The sequence below is a fragment of the Zingiber officinale genome, chromosome 1B (genome assembly GCF_018446385.1).
Source record: "Zingiber officinale cultivar Zhangliang chromosome 1B, Zo_v1.1, whole genome shotgun sequence".
NCBI classification, from domain to species: Eukaryota; Viridiplantae; Streptophyta; class Magnoliopsida; order Zingiberales; family Zingiberaceae; genus Zingiber; species Zingiber officinale.
In genome coordinates, this window is record NC_055986.1 from 56,881,851 (window position 1) to 56,907,376 (window position 25,526).

The window sequence follows — 25,526 nt, forward strand, 5'->3', positions numbered from 1 at the left end:
GATCACTAATTTGATATTGTGGACAACTCGAGCACAGCTTCTTGAATCTCTCCCAATAATCATAAACAGTCTCTCCCACTACTTGCTGAATTCCACAAATGCTCTTCCTAATAGTTGCAGTCCTAGAAGCAGGGAAAAATTTCTCCAAAAATGCTCTCTCCATATAAATCCAACTTGTAATGGATCTAGCTGGAAGGTAGTATTGTTAGTAATTAGCCCTAAGAGCCAATCATGAGATGATTAGGCTTTTTTGATTAATCATTGAGTTAGACTCGAATGAACCCACTCATTGGATTAAGTGTAATCCGAATTAGACTCATTGAGTTAGACTCAAATAGATCCAATTGTTGGATTGAGTCCAATTGCATGGGAATCAATGGGTTAGACTCATTGGGTGAACTTAAGTTCACCAAGGAAGTTGAATGGTCAAAATTCAACTATTAGATTGAATGGTTGATTTTGAGCCATTGGATTAGAAGATGAAAGGGTGGAGACTCTTGGTATTCCATGGGATGGCTATAAATATCATTTAGATGATATTTTTCATAAGATTTTCATCACTTGAGAAGGTGAAAGGTCTCTTTGCTTCTTCTTCTTCCTCCTTTCCTTACTTGGCCGAACACACCCTTGAAGGTTGCTAGTACAACCTTGTGTGTTCTTCTCCATCTTGTTGAGTTTGTGAGACAAACGAAAGCAAGGCTTGTTCGTGTGGATACTGTAGAGGTGCGAACGCTTGATCGTGCTGTGATCCGAGCTGTCGGGAGATCGTGAGCATGCTTCAAAGGTATAACTCTATCATGTATTTAGTCTAACTTAGTATAAGATTATGTTTCCCTTCGCATGGATCTTCTGGAGGAAATAGGTTTTTCCGCTGCGCGTTTGCGTGTTTAGCAACCTATTCCCTTACAGTGATATCAGAGCCACTTGCGAAGGGATATGCTAAGTTATTAGAATTTTTATATATGATATAGAAATTGCATGATAGGGTTTTCTATGATTGGAAAATTGTGAGCTTTGGCCACACAAGACTCTCGGCCAAATTATGGGTCTCGGCCAGACTATGAGTCTTGGCTAGATTATGAGTTTCGGCCAAATCTTGAGTCATGACTGAAAGTTGGTGTGTGACCAACTCGGCCAAATCTTGACTCTTGACCGAAAGTTGGTGTGTGACCAACAAGGTCTCGGCTAGAGTTGTTTTGTTTGGAACAAAATGAAGTTGGTGTGTGACCAACAAGGTCTCGGCTATAGATGTTTTGTTTAGAACGAAACATAGTTGGTATTGTGGGTAGTTGGGTCTCGGGCATGGCAGCAACTTCTAAACGAGTATGCAAAATTAATTTTGCTTCAGGACGACGGGTGAAAAGGAAGGAAGGACAACAACGCACGGCAACCAAGGAAGCACTTGGAGAAGCTGCTTGGACCTAGGTTGACTTATCGCTCTTCTCATTGGCTTGAGAAGATCGTAGTTTATGGGGCCATAACCATGTCACGTTTAAACTTGTGTATATGTTGATATATGCCATGATGTATGTGATGCATGTGTGGATATCGTAATTAGGTCATTTACATATGCCTACCAGAGTTTGGTACTCATTACTACCTCGATCATCTGTAGTCAGGTTTGCCAAAGCAAAGTGGCTCGTTTTATCTTGGTAGAGTGCGACAGGACAATTGTGATGTCCGACTATTGACCTTTGGGTATGACTTAATTTTACCTCAATTGGATTGAGAACTTAAAGGCATATCCCATAAGATGTAAATCATATTATACTAGTCTTGGGCGATTAGCCAAAGCTAACTCAAGATGAATTATAATATGTATTTCATAAGATGGGAAAACGAACAAACAGTGTTGTTCATCTAAGGATATAAGAGTTACATAAGATGTAATTGGTGAACGTTGTCTACCTAAGTTATACAAATCTTGGGCGATTAGCCAAAACTAACTCAAGAAAAGTATAATATGGATTTTGTCCAATTGGTACACGTTGCCTACCTATTTATACAAGTCTTAGGCGATTAGCCAAAGCTAACTCAAGATGAGGTATAATGTGGATCTTGTCCCACTAGAATGTCTTTGCTTATGGGTATAGAACTAGTAGTGACTTGCTTCTATCAAGCTTTAGAATTTAGTGGGAGAATCATTTAATTAAAGGCCTAATTAAATGATAGATATATGATACTAAGACCTGCATTTCAATGTTGTAGATTTCCATGTCGTCAAGTACAACAAATACCCTCTCTTTGCGATCTATCCTTGATAAGGACAAGCTCAATGGAGCTAATTTCCTGGGCTGGTATAGAAACTTGAGAATAGTCCTCAAACATGAACAAAAACTGTAAGTTCTAGAGCAGCCTATTCCTGAAGCACCCCTTGCTAATGCCACTAGAGCTGATAGGGATGCTTACAAGAAGCATCAAGATGACGCAGTAGATGTGTCATGCCTCATGCTCGCCACCATGAACTCTAAGCTTCAAAAGCAACATGAGAACATGGATGCTTATGATATGTGTTGGTTGGTCCTAGGAAGATCGTACCGGTTCCACTGTACAAAAATTTTGTATAAGTGTCGAACCTTTCCTAAACAACCTATTGTGTTCTTTAGAAGTTAAATTAGGAATCGCAAACGGAACTTAACATTATTGATTCCAAATTTAACTTATCTGTTCTTGATGGTTTAAATTTGGATCGCAAGCGGAACTTAACATTATTGATCCAAATCCACCTATGTTATAAAGTTAATTAAATATTTATTTCTAAAATCGGCTCCCAGGTCAAACATGGCGAGGCACTAGGCCTTCTTGGGTATGGGATCATCCACCACTGCCTCGACAAAGTCTTTAATAGAAATTCAATATTTAATTTCCTAAAATAACATTAGGTTTAACCGAAAAGAATAATCGAATCACAAATCCGAAAAACAAAAAAAAACACAACTTCGAAACAAATCCGAAATTCTAGAATCATATGCCTCTTGTGTTTGGAATTCTAATAAAGAAGAACTAGTATGATGCGGAAAATAATTACTAGTTATACCTCTTCTTTATATGCTAATAACCTCGAGATCTTCTGCCGTATTCCTCGCCTCCTCTTGGACGTCGTGTGGGCGACGATCCTTCAAGATGAACACCACCCAAAGCTCCTCCTCCTTCTCTAGTATTCGGCCACCACCACCACCAAAAAACAAAAGAGAGCATGGGGAAAAGAAAGAAGAGAGGGGTCGACCATAATGAAGAGCCCCAACAAGAGAATAAGAATTGATAATACATGAAACCTCCCCTCCCCTTCTTTTATGTTACTTGCCCAAGGCAAATAAGGAAAAGATTTTTACAAAAATTAAAATCTTCTTCTTGTTTTTCCTTTTTTCCTTTTATTTTTCCTTTTCCTTTCTCTTGATTAATTCAATCATTGATTGGATCAATCATTGATTGGCTGGCCCCTTGCTTGGGCACCAAGAAAGGGTGGCCGGCCCCTTAAAAGGAAGAAAATAATTCTTGTAAAAATTTTATAAGCAAAGAAGGAAAACTCTTATAAAATTTTACAAACTCTCTTTTAATTTCCTAAAGAGGATGTTAAAAAAGGAAAGTTTAAAAATTAAAACCAAGTTTTAAAATTTAAAACTTCTCTTCTAAAATTTCCATTTTTAACATGGATACAAAAATAGAAAGTTTTAAATTTAAAACTCCCTTCCTTTTTTTTTCTAAAACCATGAGGATGGTTAAAAAGGAAAGTTTTTAAAACTTTTAAACTTTCTTTTAAACCATGTGGCCTAATTCAAATAAGGAAAGTTTTATAATTTTAAAATCTCTCTTTTAAAACTTGTAGTTTTCTACAAAGAGAAGATTTTTAAAAATTCAAAACACCCCTCCTTATTTAGATTATGGTGGTCGGCCCCTCATTGCTTGGGCACCAAGCAAAAGGCTGACCCTCTTTGAGGAGATAGTGGTCAGCCCTTGGCTTGGTCACCAAGCCTTGGGTCGGCCTCCTTCTTAGACACCAAGATGGGCTTTTATATGGATGGACTTGAGGCTTTAATGAGGCTATGGCAGGGACCTAGAGGAGAAATTAGTTTTGACCTTCCGACGAGCTTGAGTATCCCGTGTTCGCCCCGAATACACAACTTAAGTTCATCAATAATAACTTATTCCACTAGAGAGTTATTATTGCACTACCACACCAATCCCAAATTACATTATGGGCTCCTTCTTATCATGAGTGTGTTAGTCTCCCTGTGTTTAAGATATCGAATGTCCAATAATTTAATTGAGTTATTGACAACTCATTTTAATTAATGTGTTAGTCCAAGAGTAGTACCACTCAACCTTATTGTCATGTCGGACTAAGTCCACCTGCAGGGTTTAACATGACAATCCTTATGAGCTCCTCTTGGGGACATTCTCAACCTAGATTACTAAGACACAGTTGATGGTTGCTACTCGGAAAGCCTATAGGTTCCATTGTACAAAAATTTTGTACAAAGGTCTGAACCTTTTCCTAGCTACCATGTGTTCTTTTAAATTAAATTTTGGATCTCCTGCGGAACTTAACACGTTTGATCCAAAACTTAATCTATTTGTTCTTTTAGGTTTTGACTTGGATCTCCTGCGGAACTTAACACGTTCGACCCAAGTCTCCTTAAGTTATTAATTCCATTAAATATCAATTTCCATAAAAGGTTCCCAGTACTGACGTGGCGAGGCACATGGCCTTCTTGGATATGGGAGCAACCACCACCGACTAGACAAAACCTTTAATAGAAAGCTAATATTTAATTTCCTAAAATAACTTTAGGTTAACCAAAGAGAACAATCAAATCACAAGGAAAAGAAAGAAACAAAAGAACACAACTTCGAAAAACCATATTCGAAATACTAGAACGTAAGCCTCTTGTATTTGGTATTATTTCCATAAATAACTAGCATGATGCGGAAATAGAAATTACTAGTTATACCTTGTAGAAAAACCTCTTGATCTTCTACCGTATTCCTCTTCTAACCTCGGACGTTGTGTGGGCAACGATCTTCCAAGATGAGAAACCACCAACCACCTTCTTCTCCTCCAAGCAAGGTTCGGCCACAAAGGGAAACTTCACCAAGGAGGAAAAACAAAATACTAACCAAGCTCCAAGAGATGCTAGCTTTCTCTCCTTCTTCTTCTTCTTCTCCGAGTAGTATCCGGCCACCACAAGAACTCCAAGGGAGAGGGAGAGGTTCGGCCACCACAAGAGGAAGAGAAGGAGATGATGGCCGGCCACACCAAGGAGCAAAAGAGGGAGAGGAATAATAGATGTTGTATCTTGTGAAGGCACCCTCACCCCTTCTTTTATATTCCTTGGCCTAGGTAAATTAGGAAATTTAATTACAACAAATTTTCCTTAATTTCCTTGACATGATTTAATTGAGAAAAATAAAATAATATTTCCCCAATTAAACAATGATGGCCGGCCACATCAAGAGGAAACAAATTGGACAAGTTTTAATCAACAATTAAAACTTTCCTTATTTGTTTCGAAATTTAAAAAATAAAATTTCTCTTTAAAATCTCTTCATGGTTAATAAAAGGAAATATCTATAATTTTAATTTTATTAACATGTGAATAATTTTAAAGAGAAAATAAAAAACTCTCCAATCTACAAATAAGGAAAGAGATCTAATCTCTTTCTTTAATCTTTTGTAAAACTTTTACAAGAGAGATATTTTAATTTTAATTCTCTTTAAAATATATCTTCCACATAATAATAAAATCTAAAATTAAATTTCTTTTTATTTAATTATGGTCGGCCCTACTAGCTTGGGTTCAAGCTAGGGCCGGCCACCTTAAACCCAGGCCCTAGCTTGGTTCCCAAGCTAGCTTGGCCGGCCCCTTTAGGTGGGTATAAAAGGTGGGTATATGTGGGTATAGTACTCTATAAATAAGAGGCTATGATAGGGACCGAGAGGAGGAATTGGTTTTGGTCTCCCGATAAAATTAAGCATCGCCCCGAACACACAACTTAATTTTATCAATGATAATTCATTCCACTAGAGAACTATCATTGAACTACCGCACCAATCCCAAATTACATTTTGGGCTCCTTCTTATTATGAGTGTGTTAGTCTCCTGTGTTTAAGATATCGAATGTCCACTAATTAAGTGAGTTACGACAACTCATTTAATTAATATCTAAGTCCAAGAGTAGTACCACTCAACCTTATTATCATGTCGGACTAAGTCCACTGCGGGGTTTAACATGACAATCTTTATGAGCTCCTCTTGAGGACATTATCAACCTAGTATCACTAGGACACGGTTTCCTTCTATAATCAACAACACACACTATGAGTGATACCATTTCCCAATTTATCGGGTTTATTGATTCATCGAACTAAATCTCACCCATTGATAAATTAAAGAAATAAATATCAAACATATGTGCTTGTTATTATATTAGGATTAAGAGCACACACTTCCATAATAATCGAGGTCTTTGTTCCTTTATAAAGTCAGTATAAAAGAACGACCTCAAATGGTCCTACTCAATACACTCGAGTGTACTAGTGTAATTATATAGTCAAGATAAACTAATACCTAATTACACTACGACTTTCTAATGGTTTGTTCCTTTCCATTCGGTCGTGAGCTATTGTTTATAATTTATAAGGTACGATAACATCATCTTACGTATGTGACACCACATACTATGTTATCTACAATATAAATTAAATGAACAACTCTGAACAAATGTAGATAATTAGACCAAATGTGATTCTTTATTCATAATGAATGTTTACAAAGCTTAGGCTCTCAAGATACACTCCAACACATCTTCCCATACTAATGAATATCTTCTCACCATATGATTCTCATCCCTCAAGCTAGTCAAATTGCAAGGATTGGAAGTGAACTGACTGCAGGTTATCCGCTGATGCAATCTTGGCGATGACAACTTCTCCTCGCTTGACGATATCTCTTATCAAGTGGTACTTACGCTCTATATGTTTACTTGCCTTATGGGCTCGTGGTTCCTTCGAGTTTGCAACTGCACTGCTATTATCACAATAAATTGTGATGATTTTGGGCAAACCAGGAATCACATCTAAGTCCATTAGAAAGTTCTTGAGCCATACAGCTTCTTTGGCTGCCTCAGAGGCTGCCACATACTCAGCTTCCATGGTTGAGTCTGAAACGCATTTTTGCTTAACACTCCTCCATGAAATGGCTCCACCTCCTAAAGTAAACACATAGCATGATGTAGACTTACTATTATCCCTATCTGATTGGAAATCAATCCTGTAACCCACAGGGAGCAAATCATCTGCTTGGTAAACTAGCATATAATCCCTAGTCCTTCTCGGGTACTTTAATATATGCTTTACATAGTCCAATGTCCTTGTCCAGGTTACTCTGATGCTGACCATGCCTACGGCAAAACAGATATCGTGTCTCGTACATAGCATTGCATACATTAGGCTTCCTACAGCCGAAGCATAAGGAACTGCTTTCATGTCCTCTATCTCTTTTGATGTCTTTGGAGACATCTCTTTAGATAGAGCTACTCCATGTCTAAAAGGTAAGAAACCTTTCTTGGAGTCTTGCATGCTAAAACGAGCAAGGATTGTATCTATATATGAAGCTTGGGATAGACACAACATTCTTTTCTTGCGATCCCTTATAACTTTGATCCCAAGAATGTGTGCACATTCTCCTAAGTCCTTCATATCAAATTGTTTGGACAACCATACCCTTACGTCCGATAATACCTTGACATTGTTGTCGATTAACAAAATATCATCTACGTATAGTACAAGAAATACCACCACGTTTCCGTTACACTTCTTATATACACAAGACTCATCCGGACTTTGAATAAATCCATATGATTGGATTACTTCATTAAACCGGATGTTCCAAGACTTGAAGCTTGCTTCGGTCCATAAATGGACCGATTGAGCTTGCATACTAGATGCTCTTTGCCTTTTCAATAAATCCTTCTGGTTGCTTCATATGGATGTTCTCTTCAAGACTTCCATTAAGGAAAGCGTCTTGACATCCATTTGCCATAATCCATATGAGCAAGAATGGATAAGAGTATCCGGATAGACTTAAGCATGGCTACCGGTGAAAAGGTTTCCTCATAATCAATTCCCTCTTTCTGAGTGTACCCTTTTACAAGCCTAGCTTTGAAGGTTTCTACCTTCCGTCATCCTCTTTTCCTTTTGTAAATCCACTTGCATCCAACGGCTTTTACACCATCGGTGGTTCTACACTCAGACCTTATTAGAGTACATGGACTCTATTTCGAATTCATTGCCTTTTGCCATGATCTTGCATCTATATCTTGGAGTGCTTCGTCATATGGTCGGTGTTCACCGGGATCAAGTCCAAGACTCTCCCAAAAACATGAATCTATCAAGCTGCCTTACAACCCTCCCACTATGACGAAGCACTGTCTGTGGTTGTGTATCATGTGTGACACGTGTTGCAGTCTCTTGTGGTACTTCATCTTGTACTGTTGGTACTAAGGTAGACGTGTCCTCTCTAAGTTCTTCTAAAACAACTTTGCTACTGGGCTTGTGATCCATTATATAGTCTTCTTCTAAAAACTGGGCATTGGTGCTAACAATGACCTTCTGGTCTTTAGGACTATAAAATAAACCACCTTTCGTTCCTCTGGGATACCCCACAAACACGCGAACTTCTGTACGAGATTCTAACTTATCAGCATCTGGTTTCAGCACATGTGTTGGACTACCCCAAATCCGAATATGTCTTAGACTGGGCTTTCGCCCATTCCACAATTCTGTGGGAGTAGAAGAAACTGATTTAGAAGGTACTAAGTTCAGAATCTTTTTGTTTCCAGAGCATATCCCAAAACGAATTTGGTAATTCGAATAACTCATCATTGATCTAACCATCTCCATAAGAGTCCTATTCCTTCGCTCGCTACACCATTACGTTGGGGTGTTCGGTGCGGAACAATTGGGATTGAATCGGCCTCGATAAGTAATTCCTAAACTCTCCTAAGAGGTATTCGCCACCACGATCGACCGTAGTGTCTTGATACTTTTACCTAGTCGTTTCTCCACATCAGCCTTGTATTCTTTGAACTTATCAAAGCACTCGGACTTGCGGCGCATTAGGTAAATGTATCCATATCTTGAATAATCGTCTATGAAAGAGACAAAATATTCAAAACCTCCTCTTGCCTGGACAGACATAGGACCACACAAATCAGAGTGAACCAACTCTAACACTTCTTTGGCTCTATACCCCTTGGCCTTGAACGGCCTCTTGGTCATTTTACCTTCTAAGCAAGATTCACAAGTTGGAAAATTTTCCAACTCTAATGAACCCAAAAGTCCATCGGCTATAAGCCTCTGAATCCTACTTAAGTTAATATGACCAAGCCTTAGATGCCAAAGATATGCTTGGTTCATTTCTGAAGGTTCTTTTCTCTTATTAGAATTAGAAGATGAATTATAAATTTCCATGTTTTGCTTTATGGAAGAATTTGGATTTAAAATATACAAATTGCCAACTAATGCACCAGAACAGATAATCACTTTATTTCTTTTAATAACTACATCGTTACTGAAAGAAACTGAATATCCATCTAAAAACAGTTTAGAAACTGAAATTAAATTCTTTCTAAAACTGGGTACATAAAGACAATTTCTTAAAACCAAATTTCTATTTCTACTAAAAGATAAGTAGACGTCTCCCACTGCAACAGCTGCCACCTTAGTAGCATTGCCCATGTAGACAGTAATCTCCCCTTCAGATAGTCGTCGGGTTTCCTGGAACCCCTGCAAAGAATTGCAGACATGATCAGTGGCTCCCGTATCTACACACCAGGTGCTGGTAGATAACACCGCTAAACATGTTTCAACAACTAGAGTATGAGATATACCTTTGTTTTGGTTCTTACGAGGACAGTCCGCCTTCCAATGTCCTGCCTGCTTGCAGATGAAGCACTTGCCCTTCGGCTTCTTCATTCCAGCTTTAAATCCCGTACTCTGAGATTTATTCACTTTCTTTGCTGAACCAGTTTGTTTCTTCTTCTTCTTACCTTTCGGTTTAGAAGTAGAACCATTTTCAGCATAGTGAATTTGAGCATTGTGACGAAATAACCCTTCTGCTGTTTGAAGTTCTGTCAGTAGTTCCCCTAATGAATAAATCCTTTTATTCATATTATAGTTCAAGTGGACTGCTCAAAACTTCTAGGTAGGGTTTGGAGGATCATATCGATCTGGGTTTCCCCATCAATTTCTCCTCCAAGGATCTGTATTTCGTTCAGATAAGCCATCATGTTTAGGATATGATCCCTTACAGGAGTACCCTCTTGCATGGTGGCTGTCATTATCTTTCTCATAGCTTCTTGTCTAGAAGCCCTATCCTGATGACCAAAGAGTTCCTTGAGATTGTTCATAATATCATAATTTGTAAATCTTTATGTCGATGTTGCAATACATTTGACATTGAAGCCAAAATGTAACACCGCGCCATCTCATCCGCTTTTACCCATTTCCTATGATATTCAATCTCCTCTTGGGTAGATTCACCAGTGGGTGCATCAGGTTCAGTCAAGACAAATTTATAGCTTTTAGCAGTAAGAACAATATCCGGGTTTCTTTTCCAATCTATGTAATTTGGTCCGGTAAGTCTATTTTGTTGAAGTATGATGGATGGGTTGAAAGTCATCCTAAGAATCACAAATAACTTTTGGTCGAACTCTAAATTTAGAATAATATTGATTCCTCAAACAATACTATTTTAAATTAACCAACACCTTAAACCACCGTGAATTTTGTATGCCACGTTAGTGTGGACGATACAAATTCAACATTTGTAAAGGAGGATTTTAACCCATTAATTTTATTATCTTGTCAACCTAACTTTTTGACAAATAAAATTAATAGTTGGTATTATTTGGTCACACAAATAATAGCAGTGACTCCGTTGGGGAGGATACTATTAGATGTGTCTAAGTGTACACCATTACTTGACACTAAGTCCATTAATAAGATTATGCCCCTTCCGTTGGGGAAGATCACACGCTCTTAATTAACTTCCTATAGTCATCCATAAATGGAAGTCTGTTCTAGTGATCCGCAAACAAGCTCATCCGTTATGGAGGAAGGCACTCAGAGCCAACGCGCAAGCTCGTTTGCATCACTTACAAACCAGTAATGGAGACCATGGGATTTACTTAAAAATCCCTCTCCCACTTAGTTATTTATAAATGAGGAATTTTAACTATGCTAGCCTACTAAACTTGTAAACTAACACACAGCACAATATAAAAGCAATAAATAGAAAATCTAATTTTCAACTATTATGGCTTTTATCTTTAATTGTCCTCCGTGTGTTGTCATCCGAAGCTGCTGCCATATTTGGCCATCGCCACCGGGTCTAACTGTCGCATCCATCTTGCTCCGAGTTCCGCTGCGCCTCTGGTCCTTAGAAGGTTCCACGCTTTGCAAGATTCGATCCGCGACATAAATAGAATTTTACATTTTGATCCTATATTCCATAAAAGGAATGTACATGTATCTAGATCAAAAATAAAATCCTAATAAAACTAAATACAGCTCCTGCTGTATTTTAATACAATCATGCACACACATATAAATTGCCCTGGACATGTCCAAGGGTCCAATCACACACATAATTAACTAAAAACCATAATAGTTGGATCCTGCATCAATAGAGTTAGCACATCCTACTATTAACCTGCCTAAATTATGTATGACATGTGCATAATTAAACTAAATACCAAATACACAGAGGCTAAACCCTAGCTCTGATACCAATTGATGGTTGCTACTCGGAAAGCCTATAGGTTCCATTGTACAAAAATTTTGTACAAAGGTCTGAACCTTTTCCTAGCTACCATGTGTTCTTTTAAATTAAATTTTGGATCTCCTGCGGAACTTAACACGTTTGATCCAAAACTTAATCTATTTGTTCTTTTAGGTTTTGACTTGGATCTCCTGCGGAACTTAACACGTTCGACCCAAGTCTCCTTAAGTTATTAATTCCATTAAATATCAATTTCCATAAAAGGTTCCCAGTACTGACATGGCGAGGCACATGGCCTTCTTGGATATGGGAGCAACCACCACCGACTAGACAAAACCTTTAATAGAAAGCTAATATTTAATTTCCTAAAATAACTTTAGGTTAACCAAAGAGAACAATCAAATCACAAGGAAAAGAAAGAAACAAAAGAACACAACTTCGAAAAACCATATTCGAAATACTAGAACGTAAGCCTCTTGTATTTGGTATTATTTCCATAAATAACTAGCATGATGCGGAAATAGAAATTACTAGTTATACCTTGTAGAAAAACCTCTTGATCTTCTACCGTATTCCTCTTCTAACCTCGGACGTTGTGTGGGCAACGATCTTCCAAGATGAGAAACCACCAACCACCTTCTTCTCCTCCAAGCAAGGTTCGGCCACAAAGGAAACTTCACCAAGGAGGAAAAACAAAATACTAACCAAGCTCCAAGAGATGCTAGCTTTCTCTCCTTCTTCTTCTTCTTCTCCGAGTAGTATCCGGCCACCACAAGAACTCCAAGGGAGAGGGAGAGGTTCGGCCACCACAAGAGGAAGAGAAGGAGATGATGGCCGGCCACACCAAGGAGCAAAAGAGGGAGAGGAATAATAGATGTTGTATCTTGTGAAGACACCCTCACCCCTTCTTTTATATTCCTTGGCCTAGGTAAATTAGGAAATTTAATTACAACAAATTTTCCTTAATTTCCTTGACATGATTTAATTGAGAAAAATAAAATAATATTTCCCCAATTAAACAATGATGGTCGGCCACATCAAGAGGAAACAAATTGGACAAGTTTTAATCAACAATTAAAACTTTCCTTATTTGTTTCAGAAATTTTAAAAATAAAATTTCTCTTTAAAAATCTCTTCATGGTTAATAGAAGGAAATATCTATAATTTTAATTTTATTAACATGTGAATAATTTTAAAGAGAAAATAAAAACTCTCCAATCTACAAATAAGGAAAGAGATCTAATCTCTTTCTTTAATCTTTTGTAAAACTTTTACAAGAGAGATATTTTAATTTTAATTCTCTTTAAAATATATCTTCCACATAATAATAAAATCTAAAATTAAATTTCTTTTTATTTAATTATGGCCGGCCCTACTAGCTTGGGTTCAAGCTAGGGCCGCCACCTGCTTAGGCCGGCCCTAGCTTGGTTCCCAAGCTAGCTTGGCCGCCCCCCTTTAGGTGGGTATAAAAGGTGGGTATATGTGGGTATAGTACTCTATAAATAAGAGGCTACGATAGGGACCGAGAGGAGGAATTGGTTTTGGTCTCCCGATAAAATTAAGCATCCGCTTCGAACACACAACTTAATTTTATCAATGATAATTCATTCCACTAGAGAACTATCATTGAACTACCGCACCAATCCCAAATTACATTTTGGGCTCCTTCTTATTATGAGTGTGTTAGTCTCCCGTGTTTAAGATATCGAATGTCCACTAATTAAGTGAGTTAACGACAACTCATTTAATTAATATCTAAGTCCAAGAGTAGTACCACTCAACCTTATTATCATGTCGGACTAAGTCCACCTGCAGGTTTAACATGACAATCTTTATGAGCTCCTCTTGAGGACATTATCAACCTAGTATCACTAGGACACGGTTTCCTTCTATAATCAACAACACACACTATGAGTGATATCATTTCCCAATTTATCGGGTTTATTGATTCATCGAACTAAATCTCACCCATTGATAAATTAAAGAAATAAATATCAAACATATGTGCTTGTTATTATATTAGGATTAAGAGCACACACTTCCATAATAACTGAGGTCTTTGTTCCTTTATAAAGTCAGTATAAAAGGAACGACCTCAAATGGTCCTACTCAATACACTCTGAGTGTACTAGTGTAATTATATAGTCAAGATAAACTAATACCTAATTACACTACGACTTTCTAATGGTTTGTTCCTTTCCATTCTGGTCGTGAGCTACTGTTTATAATTTATAAGGTACTGATAACATCATCTTCTGTATGTGACACCACATACTATGTTATCTACAATATAAATTAAATGAACAACTACAAACAAATGTAGATAATTAGACCAAATGTGATTCTTTATTCATAATGAATGTTTACAAAGCTTAGGCTCTCAGTATACACTCCAACAACAGTTTCCTTCTATAATCAACAACACACACTATAAGTAATATCATTTCTCAACTTATCGGGCCTATTGATTTATCAAGCTAAATCTCACCCTTTGATAAGTCAAAAAAATAAATACTAAATATATGTGCTTGTTATTATATTAGGATTAAGAGCACACACTTCCATAATAACTAAGGTCTAGTTCTTTTATTAAGTCAGTATAAAAAGAATTTACCTTAAATGGTCCTACTCAATACACTTAGAGTGTATTAGTGTAATTTATTAGTCAAGATAAACTAATACCTAATTACACTACGACTATTCCAACGGTTTGTTCATTTCCATCTTAGTCGTGAGCAACTGTTTATAATTTATAAAGAACTGATAACACGATCTTCTGTGTGTGACACCACACACCATGTTATCTACAATATAAATTAATTGAACAACTACACTTAACAAATAAATGTAGACATTTGACCAATGTGATTCTTTTATTTCAAAAATAAATATTTACAAAAGCTAGGCTTTTAGTATACACTCTAACAATCTCCCACTTATACTAAAAGACTAAGCTGCCATATCTGCTGCCATACATCTGATTCTCATCCCCTCCACATGTCGATCAAAAGCTTTCGCCGGAAGAACCTTAGTGAAAGGATCTGCCAGGTTATCTGCTGATGCAATCTTGGCGATGACAACTTCTCCTCGCTTGACGATGTCTCGTATCAGATGGTACTTGCGCTCTATATGTTTACTTGCCTTATGGGATCGTGGTTCCTTCGAGTTTGCAACTACACCGCTATTATCACAATAAATCATGATGATTTTGGGCAAACCAGGAATCACATCCAAGTCCATTAGGAAGTTCCTAAGCCATACAGCTTCTTTGGCTGCCTCAAAGGCTGCCACATACTCAGCTTCCATGGTTGAGTCTGATACGCATTTCTACTTAACACTCCTCCATGCAATGGCTCCACCTCCTAAAGTAAACACATAGTCTGATGTTGACTTACTGTTGTCCCTACCTGATTGGAAGTCTGAATCCGTGTAACCCACAGGGAGCAAATTGTCTGCTTGGTAAACTAGCATATAGTCTATAGTCCTTCTCAGGTACTTCAATATATGCTTTACAGCAGTCCAGTGTCCTTGTCCAAGGTTACTCTGATATCTGCTAACCATGCCTATGGAAAAATAGATATCAGCTCTCGTACATAGCATTGCATACATTAGGCTTCCCACAGCCGAAGCATAAGGAACTGCCTTCATGTCCTCTATCTCTTTTGATGTCTTCGGAGACATCTCTTTAGATAAAGCTACTCCATGCCTAAAAGGTAAAAAACCTTTCTTAGAGTTTTGCATGCTAAAACGAGCAAGGATTGTATCTATATATGAAGCTTGAGATAGGCACAACATCTTTTTCTTACGATCTCTTATGACTTTGATCCCAAGAATGTGTGCACATTCTCCTAAGTTCTTCATATCAAATTGTTTGGATAACCATACCCTTACGTCCGATAACACTTTGACATTGTTGCCAATTAACAAAATATCATCTACGTATAGTATAAGAAATACCACCACGTTTCCGTTACACTTCTTGTATACAAAAGACTCATCCAAATACTGAATAAATCCATATGACTGGATTACTTCGTTAATCCGGATGTTCCAAGATCTTAAAGCTTGTTTCCGTCCATAAATGGACCGATTCAGCTTGCACACTAGATGCTCTTTGCCTTTTTCAATGAATCCCTCTGGTTGCTTCATATAGATGTTTTCTTCAAGACTTTCATTAAGGAAAGCTGTCTTGACATCCATTTGTCAAATCTCATAATTCATATGAGCGGTAATGGATAAGAGTATCCGGATAGACTTAAGCATAGCTACCGGTGAAAAGGTCTCCTCATAATCGATTCCCTCTTTCTGAGTATATCCTTTCACAATAAGTCTTGCTTTAAAGGTTTCTACCTTCCCATCTGTCCCTCTTTTCCTTTTGTAGATCCACTTGCATCCAACGATTTTTACACCATCTGGTGGTTCTACAAGCTCCCAGACCTTATTAGAATACATAGACTCTATTTCAGAATTCATTGCCTTTTGCCAAGATACTGCATCTATATCTTGGAGTGCTTCATCATATGTCCGGGGCTCAGGTTCATGTTTACCTGGAATCAAATCCGAAGACTCTCCCAAAAACATGAATCTCTCTGGTTGCCTCACAACCCTCCCACTACGACGAGGCACTGTCTTTAGTTGTGTATCATGTGTGACACTTGTTGCAGTCTCTTGTGGTACTTCATCTTGTACTATTGGTACTGAAGTAGACATGTCCTCTCTTATTTCTTCTAGAACAATTTTACTTTTGGGCTTGTGGTCCATTATATAGTCTTCTTCTAAAAACTGGACATTGGTACTAACAATGACCTTCTGGTATTTAGGACTATAAAATAAATCTCCTTTCATTCCTCTAGGATAACCCACAAACATGCGAACCTCTGTACGAGATTCTAACTTATCAGCATCTGCTTTCAGCACATGTGCTGGACTACCCCAAATCTGAATATGTCTTAAACTGGATTTTCGCACATTCCATAATTCTGTGAGAGTAGAGGGTCCTGATTTAGAAGGTACTAAGTTCTGAATGTGCGCTGCTATTTCCAGAGCGTATCCCCAGAACGAATTTGGTTCTGAATAACTCATCATCGATCTAACCATCTCCATAAGAGTCATATTCCTTCATTCTGCCACACTATTTTATTGGGGTGTACCAGGTGCAGACAATTGGGATTGAATCCTGGCCTCTGATAAGCAATTCCTAAACTCTCCTAAGAGGTATTCGCCACCACGATCAGACCGTAGTATTTTGATACTTTTACCAAGACGTTTCCCCATATCATCCTTGTACTCTTTGAACTTATCAAAGCACTCAGACTTACGGCACATCAAGTAAATGTATCCATATCTCGAATAATCATCTATAAAAGAGACAAAGTATTTAAAACCACATCTTGCCGGAATAGACATAGGACCACACAAATCAGAATGAACCAGTTCTAACACATCTTTGGCTCTATACCCCTTGGCCTTAAAAGGTCTCTTGGTCATTTTACCTTCCAAGCAAGATTCACAGGTTGGGAAATTTTCCAACTCTAATGAACCCAAGAGTCTATCGGCTATAAGCCTTTGAATCCTACTTAAGTTAATATGACCAAACCTTAGATGCTAAAGATATGTTTGGTTCATTTCTGAAGGTTCTTTTCTCTTATTAGAGTTAGAAGATGAAGATGTGTTATTAATTTCCATTTGTTCCCTTGAGGGAGAAATTCAATTTAAAGTATATAAATTGTCAATCAATGCACCAGAACAGATAATAACCCTATTTCTCTTTATAACCACATTGTTATTGAAAGAAACAGAATATCCATCCAAATACAGTTTAAAAACTAAAATTAAATTCTTTTTAAAACTGGGTACATAAAGATAATTTCTTAAAATCAAACTTCTATTCCTATCAAAAGATAAGTAGATGTCTCCCACTGCAATAGTCATCACCTTAGTAACATTGCTCATGTAGACGGTTATCTCTCCTTCAAATAGTCGTCGGATTTCCTGGAACCCTTGCAAAGAGTTGAAGACATGATCAGTGTGTTGGTTGGTCGTAGGAGGATCGTACCGGTTCCACTGTACAAAAATTTTGTACAAGTGTCGAACCTTTTCCTAAACAACCTATTGTGTTCTTTAGAAGTTAAATTAGGAATTGCAAACGGAACTTAACATTATTGATTCCAAATTTAACTTATCTGTTCTTAATGGTTTAGACTTGGATCGCAAGCGGAACTTAACACTATTGATCCAAATCAACCAATGTTATAAATTCAATTAAATATTAATTTCTAAAATTGGCTTCCAGGACTACATGGCGAGGCACATGGCCTTCTTGGGTATGGGAGCATCCATCACCGCCTAGACAAAGCCTTTTAAGGAAAGCTAATATTTAATTTCCTTATATAACTCTAGGTTTAACAAAAAAGAACAATCGAATCACAAATTCAAAAAACAAAGAAAAAACACAAACTCGAATTACAATTCGAAAAACTAGAATCTAATGCCTCTTATATTTGGAATTCATACAAAAGAAAAATTAGTATGATGCGGAAAATAATTACTAGTTATACCTTCCTTTGTATGCAACGACCTCTTGATCTTCTATCGTATTCCTCTTATTATCCCGGATGTTGTGTAGGCAACGATCTACCGAGATGAGAACCACCCAAGCCCTTCTCCTTCCTCCTTGCAAGTTTCGGCCAAACCAAGAATCCTCCAAGGATGTAGAATTTCGGCCATCACCACCAAGCTCCAAGAGATGCAAGAAACAAAGCCTCCTTTCTCTCCTTCTTTTCCTAGCTAGAACCGGCCACCATCAAAAGCTCCAAGAGAAGGATGAAACTGGCCACTAAAGAAGAAGAGAAGATGAGAGGGAGAACCTCTAGGGCCGGCCACAACAAAGGAACAGAGGGAGGAAGAAATAGAATAGAGTCGTTCCTCCATGAAAGCACCTCTACCCCCTCTTTTATAATCCTTGGTCTTGGCAAATAAAGAAATTTAAATAAAAACTTCCTTAATTCCTTTGTCATGAAAAAGAAAATTTATTTAATTAAAAAAACAATTTCCTTTTCATTATTAACATGGCTGACCACCTATTAGCTCCAATCTAGGAAAGTTTAATTCACACAAGAATTAAAACTTCCTAATTTGTTTCCGGAAATTTATTAAAAAAATTTCTCTAATAATTTTTCCCTTCATTATTGGTTATAAAAGGAAATTTTATAAATTAAAATCTTTCATTTAAACATGTGGATGATTTCCAAAAAGGAAAGTTTTCTCTAAAATTAAAATCTCCTTTCAATCTACAAATAAGGAAAGACATTAAATCTTTTCTTAATCCTTTGTAGAAACTTATAAAAGGAAAAATTTATAATTTTAAAACTCTCTTTTAAATTATGAACATGGTTACAAAAAAGGAAAGTTTTCTTAAAATTAAAATCTTCCTTTTAATCTACAAATAAGAAAAGATATCAAATCTTTTCTTAATCCTTTGTAGAAAGCTATAAAAGGAAATATTTAAATTTTAAAATCTCTTTTAAAACCATGGAATCCACATAAGAAAAAAATTTTAAAAATAAAATCCTTTTAATTAATTATGGCCGGCCACACCAAGCTTGGACTCAAGCTAGGGTCGGCCACCTCACACCTTGGTTTGGCCGGCCCTAGCTTGGGCTCCAAGCTAGGCTTGGCTGGCCACCTTAAGGTGGGTAAGAAGGTGGGTATGGGTGGGTATAAATCTCTATATACAAGAGGCTACGATAGGGACCGAGAGGAAGAAGTGATTTTGGTCTCCCGATGAAATTAAGCTTTCCATGTTCGCCCCGAACACCCAATTTAATTTCTTCAATAATAATTCATACCACTAAAGAATTATTATTGAACTACCGCACCAATCCCAAATTACATTTTCGGCTCCTTCTTATTATGAGTGTGTTAGTCTCCCTGTGTTTAAGATGTCGGATGCCCACTAATTAATTGAGTTACTGACAACTCATTTTAATTAATATCTCAGTCCAAGAGTAGTACCTCTCAACCTTATTGTCATGTCGGACTAAGTGCACCTACAGGATTTAACATGACAATCCTTATGAGCTCCTCTTAGGGACATTATCAACTTAGATTACTAGGACATAGTTTCCTTCTATAATCAACAACACACACTATAAGTAATATCATTTCCCAACTTATCGGGCCTATTGATTTATCGAGCTAAATCTCACCCTTTGATAAGTTAAAGAAATGAATACTAAATATATGTGTTTGTTATCATATTAGAATTAAGAGCACACACTTCCATAATAACTAAGGTGTTGTTTTTTATCAAGTCAGTACAAAAAGAACTTACCTTAAATGGTCTTGCTCAGTACACTCAAAGTGTACTAGTGTAATTTATAAGTCAAGATAAACTAACACCTAATTACACTATGACTATTCCAATGGTTTGTTCCTTTCCATCTTAGTCGTGAGCAACTGTTTATAATTTATAAAGAATTGATAACATGATCTTCTGTGAGAGACACCATTCACCATATTATCTACAATATAAATTAATTGAACAACTACACTTAGCAAATAAATGTAGACATTTGACCAATGTGATTCTTTTATTTCTAAATATGTTTACAAAAGCTAGACTTTTAGTATACATTCCAACACAGTGGCTCCCGTATTTACACACCAGGTGCTAGTAGATAACACCGCTAAACATGTTTCAACTACTAGAGAATGAGATATACCTTTATTGTTCTGATTCCTACGAGGGCAGTCCGCAGATGAAGTACTTGCCCTTCGGCTTCTTCATTCCAGCTTTTGGTCCTGTTCCTAGAGGTTTATTCACCTTCTTTGCTGAAACAACCTGTTTCTTCTTCTTCTTGCCTTTCGACTTAGAATCTAAGAACTGTGACGAAATATACCTTCTATTGCCTGTAGTTCTGTCAGAAGTTCCACCAACATATACTCCCTTTTGTTCATGTTATAGTTTAGGCGGAACTGCTCAAAACTTCTTGGCAGCGTTTGGAGAATAATATCGACCAGGGTTTCCCCATCGATTTCACCTCCAAGGACTTGTATTTCGTTCAGATAAGCCATCATTTTGAGGATATGATCCCTTACGGGTGTCCCCTCTGACATGGTGGCTGTCATTAATTTTCTCATTGCCTCTTGCCTAGCAGTCCGACTCTGGTGTCCAAAGAGTTCTTTGAGATTGTTCATTATATCATAAGCAATTGGTAAATCTTGATGCTAATGTTGCAATACATTTGACATTGAAGCCAAAATGTAACACCGCGTCATCTCATTTGCTTTTACCCATTTCTTATGATACTCAATCTCCTCTGGGGTAGAATCACTGTTAGGTGTAGCTGGGCATACCTCTGACAGTGCAAACTTATAGCTTTCAGCAGTTAAGACAATATCTAGATATCTTTTCCAATCTATATAATTTGGACCAGTAAGTCTATTCTCCTTCAGAATAATGGCCAGTGGGTTGAAAGTCATCCTTGTTGGTTGCTACTCGGAAAACCCAATGGCTCCACTATACAAAAATGTTATACGTGATCTGAACCTTTCCTAGCTACCATGTGTTCTTTTAAGTTAAACTTGTATCTCCTGCAGAACTTAACACGTTTGATTCCAAGTTTAATTTATATGTTCTTTTAGATATAGATTTGGATCTCCTGCGGAACTTAACACGTTTGATCCAAATCACCTAAGTTATAAATTCAATTAAATAATAGTTTCCAAAATTGGCTTCCAGTACTGCATGGCGAGGCACTTGGCCTTCTTGAATATGGGAGCAACCACCACCGACTAGACAAAGCCTTTTAAGGAAAGTTAATATTTAATTTCCTTATATAACTCTAGGTTAACCAAAAGGAACAATCAAATCACAAGAGAAAAAGAAAGAGACCACAACATCGAAATTAAATTCGAAAAATAAGAATCGAATGCCTCTTGTATTTGGTATTTATACAAAGAAAAATTAACTAGTATGATGCAGAAATTAAATACTAGTTATACCTCTTCCTTGTATGCTAAAAACCTCGAGATCTTCTGTCGTATTCCTCGCCTCATCTTGGACGTCGTGTGGGCGACGATCCTCCAAGACGAACACCACCCGGAGAGCTTCTCCTCCTTCTCTAGAATTCGACCACCACCACAAATGAGCAAAAGAGAGCAAAGGGAAGAGAGGGAGAGGGGTCGGCCACTTGATGATCTCCAACAACACAATATCAATTGTTATGTTTTTCAAGGCCTCCCCTTTGTTGGTTACTACTCGGAAAACCTATAGGTTCCACTGTACAAAAATTTTGTACAAAGGTCTGAACCTTTTCCTAGCTACCATGTGTTCTTTTAAATTAAATTTTGGATCGCCTGCGGAACTTAACACGTTTGATCCAAAACTTAATCTATTTGTTCTTTTAGGTTTTGACTTGGATCTCCTGCGGAACTTAACACGTTCGACCCAAGTCTCCTTAAGTTATTAATTCCATTAAATATTAATTTCCATAAAAGGTTCCCAGTACTGACGTGGCGAGGCACATGGCCTTCTTGGATATGGAAGCAACCACCACCGACTAGACAAAACCTTTAATAGAAAGCTAATATTTAATTTCCTAAAATAACTTTAGGTTAACCAAAGAGAGCAATCAAATCACAAGGAAAAGAAAGAAACAAAAGAACACAACTTCGAAAAAACATATTCGAAATTCTAGAACGTAAGCCTCTTGTATTTGGTATTATTTCCATAAATAACTAGCATGATGCGGAAATAGAAATTACTAGTTATACCTTGTAGAAAAACCTCTTGATATTCTAAAGTATTCCTCTTCTAACCACGTTGTGTGGGAAACGATCTGAGACGAGAAACCACCAACCACCTTCTTCTCCTCCAAGCAAGGTTCGGCCACAAAGGAAGAACTTTACCAAAGAAGAAAATCAAAATACTAACCAAGCTCCAAGAGATGCTAGCTTTCTCTTCTTCTTCTTCTTCATGTAGTATCCGGCCACCACAAGAACTCCAAGAAAGATGAAGTATTCGGCCACCACAAGAGGAAGAGGGGGAGAGGTAATGGCCGGCCACACCAAGGAAAAAGGGAGAAAACAATAGAGGTTGTGTCTTGAAGGCACCCTCACCCCTTCTTTTATATTCCTTGGCCTAGGTAAATTAGGAAATTTAATTACAATAAATTTTCCTTAATTTCCTTGACATGATTTAATTGAGAAAAATAAAATAATATTTCCCAATTAAACAATGATGGCGGCCAAAACAATAGGAAACAAATTGGACAAGTTTCAATCAACAATTAAAACTTTCCTTATTTGTTTCCGGAAATTTTAAAATAAAATTTCTCTTTAAAATCTCTTCATGGTTAATAAAAGGAATATCTATAATTTTAATTTTATTAACATGTGAATAATTTTAAAGAGAAAATAAAACATCTCTCCAATCTACAAATAAGGAAAGAGATCTAATCTCTTTCTTTAATCTTTGTAAATTTTACAAGAGAGATATTTTAATTTTAATTCTCTTTTAAATTAAATCTTTCACATAATAATAAACATTAAAATTAAATTTTCTTTTTAATTAATTATGGCCCTACTAGCTTGGGTTCAAGCTAGGCCGACCACAAGCAGGCCCTAGCTTGGTTCCCAAGCTAGCTTGGCCCCCTTAGGTGGGTATAGAAGGTGGGTATATGTGGGTATAGTACTTATAAATAAGAGGCTACGATAGGACCGAGAGGAGGAATTGGTTTTGGTCTCCGATAAAATTAAGCATCCATGCCCCGAACACAACTTAATTTTATCAATGATAATTCATTCCACTAGAGAACTATCATTGAACTACCGCACCAATCCCAAATTACATTTTTGGGCTCCTTCTTATTATAAGTGTGTTAGTCTCCCTGTGTTTAAGATATCGAATGTCCACTAATTAAGTGAGTTACTGACAACTCATTTAATTAATATCTAAGTCCAAGAGTAGTACCACTCAACTTTATTATCATGTCGGACTAAGTCCACCTGCAGGGTTTAACATGACAATCTTTATGAGCTCCTCTTGAGGACATTATCAACCTAGTATCACTAGGACACAGTTTCCTTCTATAATCAACAACACACTATGAGTGATACCATTTCCCAATTTATCGGGTTTATTGATTCATCGAACTAAATCTCACCCATTGATAAATTAAAGAAATAAATATCAAACATATGTGCTTGTTATTATATTAGGATTAAGAGCACACACTTCCATAATAACTGAGGTCTTTGTTCCTTTATAAAGTCAGTATAAAAGGAACGACCTCAAATGGTCCTACTCAATACACTCTGAGTGTACTAGTGTAATTATATAGTCAAGATAAACTAATACCTAATTACACTACGACTTTCTAATGGTTTGTTCCTTTCCATTCTGGTCGTGAGCTACTGTTTATAATTTATAAGGTACTGATAACATCATCTTCTGTATGTGACACCACATACTATGTTATCTACAATATAAATTAAATGAACAACTACAAACAAATGTAGATAATTAGACCAAATGTGATTCTTTATTCATAATGAATGTTTACAAAGCTTAGGCTTTCTGTATACACTCCAACACCCTTCCCCCCTTTTTATATTAGTTTCCCTACGGAAAATTATGGAAAGAGTTTTATAAAAAATTAGACTCATTCCTATTTCCTTTTAATTTTTTCCCACTTATACTAAAAGTCTCCCACTTATACTAAAAATCTAAGCTTCCATATCTGTTGCCATACATCTGATTCTCATCCCCTCCACATGTCGATCAAAAGCTTTCGCCGGAAGGGCCTTAGTGAAAGGATCTGTCAGGTTATCTGCTGATGCTATCTTGGCGACGACAACTTCTCCTCGCTTGACGATGTCTCGTATCAGGTGGTACTTGCGCTCTATATGTTTACTTGCCTTATGGGCTCGTAGTTCCTTCGAGTTTGCAACTGCTCCACTATTATCACAATAAATTGTGACGATCTTGGGCAAACCAGGAATCACATCTAAGACCATTAGAAAGTTCCTGAGTCATACAGCTTCTTTGGCTGCCTCAGAGGCTGCCACATACTCAGCTTCCATGGTTGAGTCTGAGATGCATTTCTGCTTAACACTCCTCCATGCAATGGCTCCACCTCCTAAAGTAAACACATAGCCTGATGTAGACTTACTGTTGTCCCTATCTGATTGGAAGTCTGAATCCGTGTAACCCACAAGGAGTAAATCGTCTGCTTGGTAAACTAGCATATAATCTCTAGTCCTTCTCAGGTACTTTAATATATGTTTCACTGCAGTCCAATGTCCTTGTCCAGGGTTACATTGATATCTGCTAACCATGCCCATGGCAAAACAGATATCAGGTCTCGTACACAACATTGCATACATAAGGCTTCCTACAGCCGAAGCATAAGGAACTGCCTTCATGTCCTCAATCTCCTTTGATGTTTTTGGAGACATCTCTTTAAATAAGGCTACTCCATGCCTAAAAGGTAAGAAACCTTTCTTGGAGTTTTGCATGCTAAAACGAGCAAGGATTGTATCTATATATAAAGGTTGGGATAGGCACAACATTCTTTTCTTGCGATCCCTTATAACTTTGATCCCAACGATTTGTGCACATTCTCCTAAGTACTTCATATCAAATTGTTTGGACAACCATACCCTTACGTCTGATAATACCTTGACATTGTTGCCAATTAACAAAATATCATCTACGTATAGTACAAGAAATACCACCAT